Genomic DNA, 16,767 nt, shown 5'->3' with positions numbered 1-16,767 from the left:
CCAAACAGTTTGGGGTTTTAGTAGTTGAAATATAAGCCTGACTCAAAACTTCATATTCTGGAACTTTTTAACTAAAAGCCAGGATCTACAAAAAGCATCTTTTATGAATTAATGTTGTTGGTGAATGTGAAAGGCATTGGGCCAGTTTGTAAAGGAAAGTACCAAAGAATCACTGATCTGTTTGCCTTCATAAATCTCGAAGGCAAACGGAGGCCAAACTTTTGTTTTGTTAATAGAACTTTTTTGTTATTTTTCCTTCATTTTATAACTGAATTGAATATTGTCATTTAGAAAGAACTCTTCTGAGTTCTTAATAACTGGACAAACCAGGCAAGGAAATTAAAGGTGAAAGCTACTCCACCTTCTGTCAGTCTCTTCGGTTGTTCACTCTTCTTATTGGACTTCCCTGAAATTTTCTCCTGCAGTCCTTACCACTCACGTGCACTTTTCCTTCATGCCAGCTATAAAATTAGTATCATTTTGGGTAGAAAAGAGTCAATAAGGAAAATAACTGTGCTACAGTCAAGCATATACACAATGAACCAAAGCATCAGTGGTTGTGTAACAGCTGGCTGTAGTTCTAGAAGGCTGTGAATAATCACTGAAACTAAACTGAAGCCCTTTTTATTTTGACAGCGACAGACTTGGTAGTTAGAAGTTTGCAGATGACCTCTGTCCAGCGGTAGGTTGTGGCTACTCTTTCAAAGTTGACATGTGGAGACGTGGTAATTTGTGGCACAGTATCATGAAAACATGGCAACATCATTGCTTCCCGTCATTTCAGAGTGTTTTTCTGTGTTTGAGCTTGTGCATACATCTGTGAGGAATGAATGCATTGATGGGGGGAAAAAAAATCAAATGCAGATATGTCTGGAGAAGGAAAACTATTGGACTAGTATTTTTCTATTCAGACTATTAAAGCTGGTAGGAATTATGACTATTAGCAATGTGTTGGTTCTTCCCTGACAAGGTGACCAAGTCCTTCACACTCTGCCCTTAATGGACCCATGGAATAAATGCATACTGAAATATAGTGATTCTGTTGTACTTGTGCTCATGCAGAAATATAATTGAGGAAAAGTTTGAGAATTTGTTAAACTGAGCAATATGGTTGGGAAAACAGATAATCTGTTAATACATTGAAATAAGATAACATTCTTCAAAACTTCAGGAGAACACTTAAGGTTTTTCTGGAATGTTTAGGGAACATATACTTTCATTTACAATGATATGTTTTTCCTTTAAACATAACTACCTATAGTACATTATGAAAAAGACAATATTATGTAAGTGAAATTGCTATTCTATTTTCTTTATGTATGAGAATGTCCACATTTAGACAAATGGATGCTGTCTTTTTGTAGAAAGACATAAGAGTACAAAATTACTGAATGAAGAAGGATAATCAGTCTAATTTATTTCCCGAGAATGTAGCATACCGGCTGATTAACCTTATTGGCAGCTTTCTTCCCTTTCCACTTTCAGGTTAGCTCTGAAAATGGAGTGAGTGATAGACATAAAGCTTTTATGTTTAAGAGAGGATGCTGATTCTGATTTTTTCCATTGAAAAGTGGAATTAAACAGTGCAATGTTGCGTTTAGGAATACATACATGTGGATGTGAATATTGTGTCTGTGTTTGTGCATTTGGTGTCTAAAATTTTTAATGAATTGTTTAGAAATTGTGTTCAGGAAGAGATGAAAGGGAAAATGGAAGGAGGTGTTAAAACGAATGTGTCATAGAAACTCAGTAAGGCATATTCTATTTTGACTAAATACAGTAGCATTTCCAGAATGCAAGCCACACAACTGGGATTTGTGTGCATATTTGTTTTAAAAATAGAACAAAATGTGAAGGCTTAAAGAAAGATGTGAGCAATGACCAGCCTTGCTAACTTGTATGGCTTTGCCACATTTTGCAGAACAAACAGCTATTAAAATCTGAGCACACAAAGCATGTAGTAGGTTTAGTAATGACAAGCAGTGTCAGCACACTATAATTAACATAGGGTGGTATAATTTATAAGGAATGTACTGTGCAGTCTAACACCAACGCAAAAAGAAGGGGAGGAGGGAAAGAATCTATTGTTAGTCTGCAAAATCAAAAGTGGCTTTTATCCTTAGATGTAAACATCTTATTTTTCGAATGCTCTTTACTTTTTTTTTATTATTACTAACAAAAGGCCTCTGTCATTTTGAGTTAATGCAGTGCCAAGCAAGAGTGAGTCATGAAGATGACCTCTGTCCTTATGCCACCATATTAATCTGAAAGGGAAAGTCTCAGCAGACTGCTTTTACTGTACATAATTAAGCAATTCTGAATGCTCAGTGAAACTTGAATGGTATGGCATAGAGCCTAGTAATATGACAGTTAATGAGATGAGACTTGCACTTATTCTATCTCTATAATAAGTGAAAGCTTGTGCCTTCAGATTGAGGGCAGACAGATACCGAAGCATTCATTAAAAATGCTAAAGCTACCAACAAGGCCACTGTTCTCTGCTTCGCTGTTTTATGACTCCCTTCAAGAAAGGAGAAACTAGATGAAATTATTTCTTAATTATACTTATTCAATATCTGTAATAAGCTGTGACATTTACATTTGTGGTGGGGAAGGCTAAAAAGGAGACATTCGGGAATCTGCTAACAGCACAGGGAGTGATTTATGCTACCGTATCTTTCTTTCAGAGTCCACAATATTCAGACTGGTGGAACTATAGAATTAATTTCACTCTGTGTCTGTAATAAGAAGATAATATTGCTTTGAAAAGACCTTTTCACCTTTTCCTTTGCCACCTTTCCACATTCATATGATGAATAATTTTGCCTTGTGCAAGTTTTCTACTGCCTTTAGTGTTTCTTGTGCATTTATAGTGTTGTCATCTTTGCAGCTTTAGTATAATATTGCATACATATATGTGTGTGTGTGTATGTGTGCATATACACACACATTGTATATAGTGTATGTCTGTGTGCATGTTTGGGCTTTCCAGTGAATGGCACAACTTAGCAGTTATTGAGAAAATGTATTTATGTTTTTTAAAATGTGCTAGGTAATGTTGATAAGCACAATTTCATTTAGATTTTGTGTTTTCAAAAATATATTTTTCATGCAAAACTGATCACTGAAGAGAATGTTGTGAATGAGTCTCTGAATATATATTTACGCAGTATTAATCCTGGAAATCAGTCATTCCCTAGGGGTACCTAGCTTGGTTATGCATATTTGGTGGCAATCACTGCAGTCCAGACACCTCCCCAGAGAAGGACAGTGACAAGACCATGTCTATACCTGCAAATGTGATCAAGACCTGAACCCAAAGCTTTAACCCAGAAAGTCTACTGAGACATCACTGTTGAGTTCAAATTAGGACTTGTTTTCACTTCAAAGGTGGTGATTGCGGCACTTGCCTCTCTGCTGTGCTCTGCTCTGTTTCTCTGGTGACTTGAGCTAACCTTTTTGATTTCTCTCTTAACCTGTTTACATCTCACAAGGGTTCAGACTCTCCCTTACACTTCTTCAGCTAGTGGGATTTTGAGATATTGTTTGGAGACTGCTGAGTCCCAGGATCATGACCCTAACTGCTGAAAAAGATGGTGGGTGAAAGTAGTTCCTCAGACCCAGGTATATTACAGATGTACCATATTACTCAGTAATTCAGCGCTAGTGACAAGAACAAAGTGAACCTATTCAGTCTGGATCACGGGAGCTTATTGTTGTTGCTTTCTATAAACATGCAACTGAAAGCCACCTATCTCAGCTGTGCTAAGTTGTAGAGAGAGACCAGTTAATAGATTACTTAAAAATTACGCAGAGATTAGTCTTCAGCAGGCAGAGTTGTTGAAGGGTCAATGATTCATAAAAAAAGACCAAAACCTATTCCCTCACTATCATTCACTCCAAAACCAGATATAGATGAGCTTCTGATTTGCAGAGATTTGTTGTTCTGTATTTTTCTTAAATTGAAGAGCATTTGGCAGAAAGATCAGGAACTGCATGTGCTCAAGAAGTGGTTTTTTATTCTGCAGTGTAGTAACTTTCAGAATTATTTTATTTCAGAATTTTGTTTCACAGTCAATGTTTTCACCAAAAAACCCCATAAAACCTGAAGTTGTGCTGTAGCATTTGCAGAGGTGTTTAGTGGTTCAGATGTGATTTATTTTAGGGTATTTTGAGACCCTAGGCCTGAATCCAAAACCAGTGGAACTTGAGACAGAATTCCTGATTAGGGCAATGAAAGCTTTGCCTGAGAAAGAGCTTCAGGGTTAGGGATGCTACAGTATTTGTTTTTCACTGACACTAGGTATACACTTCAGGAGAGAGAAATAACCTTTCCCGTTGATTTTTTTTTTTTCCCCCTTGATTATTATAAATGTCACAAACAGCAAGTGAATTTGTGGAGGAGGGGAACTGAGAACGTTTTGTAATTCTTGAAAGGTTAATTGCACTATTTATAGACCAAACTGCAAAGGGAAAAAACCCTCAGCATGACCTGGCAGGGTCAACGTAGTAATAGCAACCTAAATGGAGCTCTGACCAGTCATGAATTACTGTCTGTGATACTGAGGATGCTGACAGTTCAATCACAGCACTGTTTCAGTAGAGAACTCCATATATTTAAAGCGCTGATACTGTTTTCCCTCTAAATGACAGGCTTGACAGATGGGCCGAAAGCACTGCAGACGTTTGAACAAGGAAATAGAGAGGGAGCCTGCTGGAAGCAGGGCTTCACGCAGCCAGCCGCGAATGATGAATAGAGTGTGATTGTGTCTGACAGGTAGTAATATAACTATTCATTCACCGCCGAACACCTGGAGCACACTATATTAAATGGTACAAGATGGAGAGATTCTGTGACAGGAATGGGAAGTGTGAATCCCACGCTGGGTTTAGGTACAGCAATATAAAAGGTCGAGGGTCGCGCAATATAAACTGCCTCGGAGAAGGCTGTAATTAAATTATTTGCTTACTAAAGTGTTTCTAATGTTTTGCTAGCACGTTGCCGGGATCATTATTTCAGCATGTGTGTGTGGCTGAAGTGGAGGTAGCGAGCGCCGCTTTGCCGGCGTCCGCACTCCCGCTCTGCGTTTGGAGGCTCTCGCTGGCCGGGGCGGCGGCCGCCTCGCACAGAGCCGTAGCCGCGGCGGGCGAGAGGAGGGGCGCGAGTCCCGAACGGCCTCAGGAGCCCCCAGAGCAGCGGGCTGGTTTCGCTCTAGCGCCCTGAAGCTTTTAGCTAGCCGCCTTAGAGGGCTTTCTAGGCCCCAGGTTTGCGGTGTTTTACGGCCGCTGAAGAGCCGGCGGACGCCGCGTTTGCGGGAAACGGGGCCTCCGCAGCTCTGTGACCTGGTGCTTTGGTTTTGTGTAGCGTCCCCCCAAAGCTGGGAGGAGCTGCCGTTTTCTTCTTGCGAGAGGGCTACTCTTTAAAGCCAGAGAAACTTTATTTTGTTAATAATTGTTTTGCTTTATTCCTGTGTTAAGGAACAGGTCACGCGTACGTTACAGAATCTCTTTTTTGTCTAGAAAACCGTGACCTGAGAATAGCTTTGATGTCCCGGTGAGCTGGAGCGGAGCAGTAGCAACTTGGAGTATTATATTACCCAATGTTTTCCAGAGAGCAGCTATTGAAAACTTCGGGGAAAGCTTGTTAAGCTTTATTGGAGTATGCCTGGGATAATTAGAAACTTCTTGGAAAATTTCAGTTGGTATCGTTTATGAGAATATGTGCTTCTAATGAAAAAAAAAATTCTTGCTAGCAGTCGTGTCCGGGTGAAGATTTATAATGCAGTTCATGTCTTGCTGGGCAGGAGCAATAACCGTGTTTTTTCAGTACGCTTAACTTCTGTCTGGCTATTGGCAACTTGTAAAACATAATACACCTCCCTTCGCCCCACGGAGACACAGTCTTCCTTTGAATGTAGGTAGCTGATGTATATAGAATGCTTTATTTTGTGCATCTTTATTTTGGCAAGTATAGGTGAAGGAGCAAATTAAAAATCAAGAAGGCTTTCACATTTTTTGTTGCAATTTGTTTTCACGTACAGCATATCTGGTTGTTGATATAATTCTTAGAAATACTGCTGTGGAAGTGGTCATGCCTGGTATTACATTGCTTTGACCTGAGGTGCTTGAAAATTTTTGAATGGAAAAGTAGAATATGTGATTTTGGTCAAAATTTAAATAGCTAATGAATGTACTGATTTTAATGATTTTTTTAACTCAAAAACGTCAGAAGAAATGACCAGATAAAGACATGCTGCTTTGTGATAGTTGAAATAGCTAATTTCTTGTTCATTTTTTATTTGAAATATCCACGCGTGCCATACGTTATTTGATGTTATACAGATAATATATTTCATGTTAAAAATTATTTTCAAAGCAGTATAATTTATGATGTTGTTTTCATTTTATACATACTAAAATTGTCAGTAGTTTTAAATTCTGATTTGAAATAATGATCAATGTTGCAATTTGCCCCAGAATGGATATTTCAATTTCCATTTTAATACAAAGTACCTACTGAGGTAAATTTTGTTTTCAGTATACTTGAGCTACTTATGATCTCAGACTCCATTCCAATTTGGTTTGGTTTTCTACTTTGTCTGAATTTCTAATTGTAGAAATACAGATGTATTTTTATTTTTTTTTTTCAAAATGCAGTGTATAATGTTGGTTTCCATTATCATTGTCAAAAAATACGTTTGGGTGATTTTATGTGGCGTTTCAGGCACTGAAGTAGTCACTTCGGTTCTTACTATTATTTCTCATGAGGTATCCATATGTCTAAATATAGATAGTGACATGATTCCTGACTTGTCTTGCAATGTCCTTGTGAAGTGAAGTATTTGGTTGCTGATTTTACATAGGAAGATGTTCAGCGGCTTTCACCTCAAATTAGATTTACTTGTCACTTGCCTTGTTTGCAGAGTTCTCTGACTGGGTCACTTACCATCTCGGTGCTTATTTCAGGACCTTTCCTGAAAGCAGCAGAAAAAGTAGGCACTCTTTCCCTTTTTTTGTTTTTTCTTACGCTTCCCAGCAAACTTTTTTTTTTTTTTTAAAAAAAAGTTGTATTACTGAATTGTATTACTGATTTTTTTCTGTTGATTCAATATCCCTTTCTTTCATGAAAATAAAATATAGAAAGAATTGATCTATATATGCCACAAATTAAAGAAACTGCTCATGAACCGTGTCTTGAAGAAGTTAGACTATCAGTATATTTGGCAAGAGGTATTACTACTGTTGGGAAGTGTCTCTGTTTCACTAGAAAGACGCATCAGGATTCAACCTGTATTGGACTGTTTCCTTCAAAAAATTCATAGCTGCTTTATCAGATTGGCTACTGCTTATTCATGTTCTGTGTAGATAATCTATTTCTGATGGCTAAAGGCTAATTCTGTCAGGTGGTAAGAGATGGATAATAAATAAAAGTCGAAAAGCTTTTTGGCAAAGAGCATAGATTTGATTTTTTTTCCCTTAAGTAAAACAAGTGCAATATTCCAACTTTACAAGTTTCAAAAGGATCTGTGCATCATTTCTTTGTCCCTTGCCATCAATTAGGGGACATTTGCTCGATGAATTTATAATTCTATATTGAGACTACACTTCCCTTGAAGGAATTGCCTTTTATAAGACATGTTTTTTACACTATTTGGTTTAACAAGAAGTTTATCACAATTTATTGTGTAAATTAGTAGAAATATTTGTCTGTTATATTCATTTGCTTGTTCTACTTAGTAAGGAAAGGGACATTTGATTATTTAGCATATAAGGAACATGGGTAATGTACAAAACAGTGTTACTTGAGCACTAGAGACCTGCAAAGGTTTCTGCAGTGGGAATTAAGGGCAGTTGCAGCCTTGCATTAGCAGAGCCTTAATTACTAAATAAAATTGTTTTGCCAGAAGCAGAGATTTTTTTTTTCCTGCCTCTCAATGTTTGACGATTTCTTTCAGTATTAGGGGGCCACAGCTAGGGCTCAAGGAAATACACTTGAGAAATTTATCATCTTTTGTGGATATTTAAAAACTCTCTGGCAGGAAAAATATCCTAAACTGAGTGATATCTTGAATTTAGTTTTTTTGCAGTAGGAAAAAAACAAAACAAAACCCAACAACAATGAAATGTTGAGGGAGTTTGGAGACTTATTAAAAAGCTTAAATCCAGTTTTCTTTTCAGTGTCTAGATGGAGTTATTTGGTAATAGTCACCATTTATGCACGGTCATTTTCATACATGATTTATGAAAGCAGCAGTGGCTGTACCTGAATAAAGAGCATGCCACAGAATGAAGCTGTCCTTATCCTCAGGATGGATATAGTCTTCCCTCAGGTATAAAGATGTACTCAACTCCTATTTCAATCAATTCTGTCTGGAATGGTGGATATATTTAAGTCAACTTTCCCCTTTTCCTAGAACAGTTCCATGCAGCACAGACAAAAATTTTGCTTTCGTTTTCTGTGTATGAGTCTGTCAACATCTGTCAACAGTATCTCCACATCAAAGAGCCTTTTAGCACTATTCTGCGGTTGCTCTACAGAATAAGAAGGAAGAGAAGAGGACTGGTCTAACACCAACATCTTTTGTTCAGTGTGCCTGCAGTTAGTGCACGTTATGTAAAGGATAGCAATTATTAAAAACAATTTCCTTATCTGCTCTCATTTTAACAGCATGATGAGGTACCCAGATGAAATTGTTAGTGTGATCCAAGAGATGCGCTTGAAAGTTGACCGCATTTGTTCTTCAGGTCTCCCATATAGACCAAATTCCTCTGCGTTTCTTCCATGTGTTTGGTATTGAGTTGGATCCTGGGGTGTATACGGCAGGTCCTCAAAATTTTAGAACTCTGACAGAATTGCCACCTCCTGGATAGGCCCCTGGAAGTCGGATAGCGTAACTCAGTTGTTGAATACAAGCTGAGCAGCACATGCGGGCAGGCAAAGGAGCCCTGGTTGTGTAAAAAGTACGTTCTTTACCTAAGAGAATCTAGCTGATCCATCAAAGATAGAGAAGTGTGGTTAGTATCAGCCATCTTCCCCACATTTTCTCCCCCTTTTACAGTGGGAGGTGTCCCAGTCTACACGTACGTGCATCTAAAGGAGTTAAATGAATATGTAAAAGTTGTGTCCCCTCCTTCTCTTCTCCCCTGCTCCCCAACCCTAGTGACTCTCGTAGGCTGAGACCAGGCATGCCTTTGCATGTTCTTTCATCCTGTGCCTTGGGAAGAGGAGCTTTCTTAAGGGAAAAGTATGGCACGGTTAGGCTCCCTGGCAGCTTCTGCAGCCCTTTCTGTTAGCATCCTCTGCAGTCGCGGTGGGTATGTGTTAGCCCCACCCTGCCTGCAAGTGCCCCCTCTTTGAAAGAGCTTTCACCTAACATATTTTTAATCCAGTACTGAGTACATTTTTCTTCTGGTGCTATTGCAGTTGTTTCTTTGCTAGCTTGTTATTTATGTTATTAGTTCATATACCCCTAAGGGAAGAATTTTATGCAAATACTTCCTAATGATTACAACTTTCCTTTTAGTGTTATGATTGCTGTTTTTGGCAACTTTTGTATCATCGATCCATTTGAAATAAATGTCCATCTTGTTGCCATGTTGAGCATCGCATGATCTTAGTGCTGTCCTTTATTCGCAGGAGAATTTCATCAGAGCTAGTTGGGCTATTGCCACTCTTTTTTTATGTTGCCCATATCTCCGAAGTTTGCAAATTTTTGTTTTGTGATGTAATCTATTGAATTTCTTTGAGTCATTTTTCCAATTTCTATTTGTTACCTTGGCTTATGTTTATTACCTCCCTATGATAAAACAATTTTATTACATCCATATGCTTTTTTAATTTTACTCTAAGTTCCACATGCCTTTCTGTCTCAAATAACTTTTCTCATAATAAAGTATTTTCTTTTCTGCACTATGACTTCTGAGGACAGCCCAAGCTGCTGAAACATCTGTATGGACAGGATGGTTTTCTGTGCTTTGTGGGTTCTCAGTGGTTGTACAAACGCTGATTCTGTTTATTCTAATTGTTTTGATTTGTTTCAATTCTCAGTGTTTGATTTCATCTGGCAAATTTTCAACCTTAGATGAATTAGAAAAGATAATACTTTTCTGTGGTTCAAAAATAACTTCTGTCATCTTTTATAATGGTATTCCTAACCATTCTTGTTTCTGTATGGAGCACAGTATTTCAAATTGTACAAGACTTTCATAGTTGCCTTCATTTATGTATTTAACTGAAGACTGTTTAGTGTATCCCAGAACAGGCAGTTAGAAGTGAAGCAACCCCTAGTTGTTCTTCCTCTTTTCCTGAAACCCGCTTCTTGCAGGTGTGTGGTTCTGTTCTAATAAGCCTTCTTTACATGCTACTGTGGCTATATTTCACATTTCATTGAATTACAGCTCTTTAGCAGGAAGCTTCCTGCCTCTCATCATTGTTTATAGAGTTCATTTATTTGGAGTTCAGAAAACCGTTTGTTTTCTTATCTAATATGAGCTGCTTTATAGTCAACAACCAGTTCTAGCTGGTTTATGCCCATAAATGATAGGAGGAGGACTTTAAGCATCGAGATTTGTTAGAGAGAGAACTGAAAATTTGGAAGTGGTTTCAAAGCTTTGGGAAAACAAAGTTGCTATTGTTGGCCCAAATCAATATGGCAGTTGCATTCTGGAAGAAAAAAATAGTTTAAGATAGAGCTTGATAATATTATGAAAAGGTTTGTATCTTATCGTGGTTTGGGAACAGAAGCCGTGAGCCAAAGTCTCAAAGGATCTTTTTTCTCGTCAGCTTGGCCCAGCTTTATAAGGGGACCTGCCTCTTCATCTTTCCACTTCTCAAGTGCACAAGGAATCTAGTAGCCAGAAAGCCTCCTGGAGTCTTAGTTATGTCAAAGTGAACTACTAATGCTTTGGAAAGAGATAAAGAAACTAATTGCCTGAATTGAAAGGGCTAAGGAACTGTTGGAAATTGAGGATCTTTGTTTTATGCTGAATTTTTGGGGGTATGCCAAATCTTTAACTGCTGTGTGGCTGAGGATTTGCCCGTGATACAGCACATAATCCCTGTTCTGCTGGTGAAGGGCAAGGGCTGCCATCCTGCAGAGGGAAAGAGAGGCACTGGCTATGGCTTGGCCCAGAAGAGATTAGAGACTTGTCTACACTCTGTAAGTCTGAAAGACCTAAAGGTATCTGCTGTAAAATGCACTGTTGTGCAGGGATCCCTTATTTAGTGCTGATTAAGCTAGCAGTGATAACTGGAGACGGAACAGCTGTACTGGTACAGTGTTCTTGTCTTGTGCCATAGAGACATACTAGTTAGTTCATTGGAGATATATTTTTTGCCTCATATACAGGACTTTCCTCTTACCTCATTTCTTAGTCCTATCAATTTTATTGGACAAATGCTTTAAATCTTTCAATGTACTCTGCCTCAAAGTAGGTTACAAGAAAATTTTGCTTGATGTTCTATCTTGGGTGGTTGCAATCTTGCTCATCTTTTTCATCTAGCGCATTGTTTTAAAGGAAATGCTCGTTCAGTTACAAATTTCTAAATGGAGTTATACAGATTGGATAACCTATCAGATAAATAGTTAAGGATTGAACCTGGATCACATGCACTATAGACTCTTCAGTCTTTTGTAATATCTCATTTTTATTGACTAGAAGAAGCACTGAAGAGTCAATGTCTTCTTAACATCCTTTGTGGTAAATATTGTCGCTGAGAAAACTTTCAGCTTCTCTTAAATGTCATCTTCATTGTTTATAGCTGCCTTTCCTCTTTGGTCATGTACAAAATTAATCATTGTTGTATGCACATTTATCTTCTAATAAATAATTTCTTACTCAATTCTCTCTCTGTCTTTATTTTGTTCCCTAAAGTTTTATTTAGCCTTCCTGATTTCTATTTTATGTTTTATCCAATACTGCTTTCTGTAGGACTTGTGTGAACTGGGGTTACATCTTCATGTTGGTCTTGTGTAACTTTTTCAGTAGAACTTATAACCATATTGACTCTCTCTTGCCCTTGTGTTTTTTTTTTTTGTTGTTGTTGTTGTTTTAAGAGGCTGTATCTGCACTACAGTTTCGTGCTGGTATGGTTAAGCAGCTTAATCTCCCATCAAAGAATTTCAGTCTCTTCATTTTTTTCTCTAAGATGATCTTAGTTAGTTTTCTTGTCTGAAGCTTAGGTCAACAGTTCCTGGTTTCAATGTTTCATGTTTAAAGGATGATTAATTTAATTAGATTGTGGTCACTATTACTTAATGAGCGATTTGTAGGTAGTTGGATTTCTTCCTGATGGTTAATAGGAGACCCTCTTGTATATTTAAGAACCAGCTATTCTGAGCAGAGGTTAAAAAGAAAAAAAAAAGTATAAGAAAACATTTTCTTTTGAATCAGGCTGTCAGCAGCTGTGTGCGCAGAGGGCAGGCATATGTATTTACTGCCTTCTCGTGTGCTATGGGGCATGCTGGACTTCCTCAGATTATCTGGGAAATGTTGTTAAACACTTTCTCTGATTTGTAGGGACTCAAGAAAATGGCAATATCCTCAGGGTTTCCTCCCACATTCATCCCCTCTGGTAAATTACTCTTACAGCTTTTCCTTTTCTGAAGGTCTTATATTCTGGAGGTCTGACTGAGAAATATTCTGTGGCTTAGGTGTAAGGTAGCATGTGGAAAGGATATCCTGTGGACTCATCTGAAGTAAATGTGGATTGCGTGGTTACTGCTGACTTTTGGGGACTAGACTCGATGACTCGTGCAGTCTACTCCAGTTTTGTGGACATTAACTGCAGGTGCCATTTGACCAATTCTGAACTACAATACAGTGCTTATTTATCACTGCTTTGATCACATTTACAGCTGTGCTATATAGGTTTTTCCTGATGTAGAGTTACCAATGATATGTCTTGTAACTGCAATGTTTTTGAGACTTTGTCATCTTTTTATTGAGAAATGGGTCTGATTAGCTATTACTACTATATAAATTATATAATACCATAACATTTGAGTGAATAATTCTATGGTCATTCAACAGTCTATGTAGAAAACAGCATCACTGAAATGTTTCTGCTGATCCCTTACATTTCTGTATTTGGCTAGGGAGACCACAATTTGTGTGTTTTACAAGAGAGCATATTTTTATCCCTCTTCCTTCCTAAGCAGCATCCATTGTTCAGCCAATATACTTGAGATAGGAATTTATGTTCATAGACTGTAAGCGTGAGATATCACTACAGTCCGTAATGAGGCCATTAGCATTCCGCTCATGCAAGGCAGTGTGAGTACAATTTTCAGTGGCCTAATGTAACAGGTAATCATAAATTAGTATTTGCTTTAAAACAACACCAGATTACACAGCCTGCATGCTTAAGGAGAATGACTCAGTAAGTAGTGCAGCTCTGTAATGAAGTGGGAGCTCATTAAACAGATGCTATCTACCTCAGTGATCTGCATAAGCAGCAAACAAACCAAATGGAAATGTTTCAACAGAACACTGCAGTCAACCAGAACAAGTTCGGGTTCATTTGCTGTGGCACCATCTACAGGAATTAGTCACAGTAATAATTGAATAGTTGCTTGCTAATTTATCATTTTACATTTGTTATTGCATTTGCATAATGTGTTGTTTTTTCATGTCTTTGGTTGCATTAAAATGCCCTCATCTGTGTGTACAAAAACAGAAAATGGGGTGATTTTTAAGACTTATCAAACCGTGTTCAGTGTTTGGCTAGTGATAACCTTGGCGCTTTTTTAAAAGTGCAGTTGTGTTTGAGATGAATGAAATGGAACAAGGCTAATGACTAGAATTTAAAAAATAATAATGATTTTTGTCACAGTTTTAACAATCTGATGTGCATTAGTTACAGATATTGCAAAGTGTGTGGGAGCTGTAGCTATTAGAATGGAGATAAGTTGTTTCTCACTTTTTATCTGATGCTTTTTATCTATTTTGTATATTAGATCGTTTCTCATTAAATGATGATGCAATAAGATCCAATTTAGAGATACAACACCTGGCAGCATCCTTTGCTGCTTCAGTGAGGTTGTTAATGTTGTTAGACTCTTTAAGAATGTGTATTTAATGCTTTATTTTCTTTTGATTTTAAACTATTCCGTTCTAGGAGAACTTTGATTTCACAGATACATCAGTTACATTGTGAATTTTGAAGTACTTCAAGTTTTTTTCTGTCCTCTGCAGAAATCTCTTACTGCTGTGAGCATTTACCAAAAATTGTTATTTTAGAAGTAGCTAAACCTAATGCTTGTGACCTGGATGTAATCTGTGGGCAGAGGAACAGTAGTAGCTTCTTTCTCCATGCTAATTCATCATACATGGAGTCCTAATCACTAAACATGAGTGGATGAGTGCTCACTATTGGTAAGGAGAAGAGAAGAATTCAGGAAGCATTAGTGTTTAGTTCAAAAATAAGTTTGAGGGGAAAACATTCTTCAAGTACCTACCAGCAAAACTGATTAGAAGTCCTCCAGGAAGCAAAACCCACATACTTGCAAGTAAAGTGTATTGTCAAAGTGAAAAGAACATCTCCATTCTGATAATTGTTCATAGAACATTATCAGACTACCTTTTCTATAGCGATATTGTATTCTAAAGAGATTCAAAACTTATTTTTTATGTCTTTAGATGGAATGGGGATAAAGAACCAAGCAGATACCTGTGGGCTGAAAAATGCTTGGTTTTGAGATCTTGGTCTTAGAGGGATGAGGGCAGTGTCACTGCTAGCATCTTATTCCACTTACCAGGAGCATAAGCTCTGTGTATACACAATGGATATTTTTATATCTCTTAGTTACTTGGAAATACCCCTGTAAACATCATGAGAGGTTCTATTAGCGATTAAGTGATTTCCAGACCATGGTGAATCTGTTTGGTGCTGTAGGCAAACATGAACTTTGCAGCAATAGTGTTTGAACTAGCAGGAGCAGAAGACTAAAAGGCATTTGAGGATGCTGAGGGATGCTGGAAGAGCATCAGTGGGATCTTGTAGGAGGCCAGTGAAGCTCTAGGGTGCTGAGGAGGGTTTAGGGAAGGTTGTGAGAAGGATGTGTTGACCCTGCTTTGAGTAGGTGGCTGTACCTCTTCTGACCTGAAAGATTCTGGCTCTTTGCCTTCCCTTGGGGCTCTCTTGAGGCCCAGAACCTTTGGCCTCTGTTATGTTTTCTCTTTAAATGACTGTAGCTGTAAGTGATGTATTTAACATTGCATAGTATTTTCACTGCTGTACCTTTTAGATCTTTTAGATCATTGAATACTTTGCTAGAAAAACTCTCGACTATAAATATCCATCATGGATACTGATATTGGACCCATTTTTTCCGGAACATCATATGAAATTCTTCAGTTTTAGGACGTAGATTTATTTGTAGGAAAATCTTTTAGCATCACTTGGTACCACATAAATGTTTCTGGTCACATGATGTGGTACTGTCTGCATAACTTTATCCTTTGCATTTTAGCTGCATTTCCCCATACCTCCCATTCTGAGAATGAAGCGTCGAAGTATATTATTTTGCCCACATATAAAAGAAAGAAAATTTGCAGCTGTTTCGTTAAGAATATTGAACTCCCCTATGTTGAAATTTGTTATGGTTTTATTGATGTCAAGGATGATTTTCTCTGTAAAATAAAACTCTACACTAATTCATTTATAGCTATAAAGCTTTTGAAAATCTTAGTTTGCACATATTCCTTTGAGACTTACTACAGTCTGGCAACAGATTATTTAAGGTTGACATCAGCAATGAGCAATTTTTATTTGTTCATAGCTCCTAGACTGGATTGTATAAATATGAAATAACTTTGGAGTTGGAGGGGTAGAGCAGAATGCTTGTTGTATTTATTTTTGTTCAAGTTGATAGGGGTTAATAATAGAATTACAGAAGAAATGCACAAACATCTTGTAATGTATTAGTGAAAGATATAAATGAAGTTGTAGCAGAAATCATGAATTTGGTGCAAGACCATATCTACCACTAACTCTGCTTCAGTAACCTGCAGTATTAGCAAAAATTCTGCTGAGACCTGTAGTTAGAATTTGTGTCTTCAAGAAAGCATAGCAAAACAATGCTAACTGCAGCAAACAGTTGTTAGGAATGTTGCCTCATCTTTGTGCAAATCTACTGAAAATATGCAGAAATAAGAAATGTCTTGTAAGCATTGATTTGTAAATTGATCAGCTGTCCAGGTTTTTACTTTGTAGTTATTCAGTAATTTCACTAAATTCTAGCATTCTTTATCCCCACATCAATAAAAAGAACTAGAATTTTGGTTTATAAGTGTATGTTTATGTGGAAAACATTCACGTTTGATGTATGTAGAGTTTCTGAGTAGCTGCTGTATTCGAGGAGTATCAAACTTCTGTCAAAGCGAAAGCTTTTATTGACTGTGCCTATTATCAAACGTAGAAGGCAAAAAGTTAACAACAATGCCAGAACTTTGAACCTTGCTGGCTTATCGAGTTTACCAATATAACAGAAAAAAAGCAATGGAACTGAAAAAGTCTAACTCAGGGTGGCTTCTGACAATATCATTGACAGGATCAGTTTATTAATCTAGTTTATTTGGAATATTTTGAAAGACATCATTAAGTTTTTGTTATGCATTTTTTTCTTTTTTTTTTTTCCTTTGCTACATGGCCTTTGGGAGATGGATAAAACTGCCTAAAGCAAAGGTGTCTTTATACCTTTCTATATTCTTGTATCTGCTATATTAGTAAACTTGAGCAATGTGTGCCTCATAATCTAGGATCAG

The sequence above is a fragment of the Rhea pennata genome, chromosome Z, assembly GCF_028389875.1.
Source record: "Rhea pennata isolate bPtePen1 chromosome Z, bPtePen1.pri, whole genome shotgun sequence".
Classification (NCBI taxonomy): Eukaryota; Metazoa; Chordata; class Aves; order Rheiformes; family Rheidae; genus Rhea; species Rhea pennata.
The sequence above is the reverse complement of the archived record's forward strand: the minus strand, read 5'-3'. Positions refer to the sequence as shown.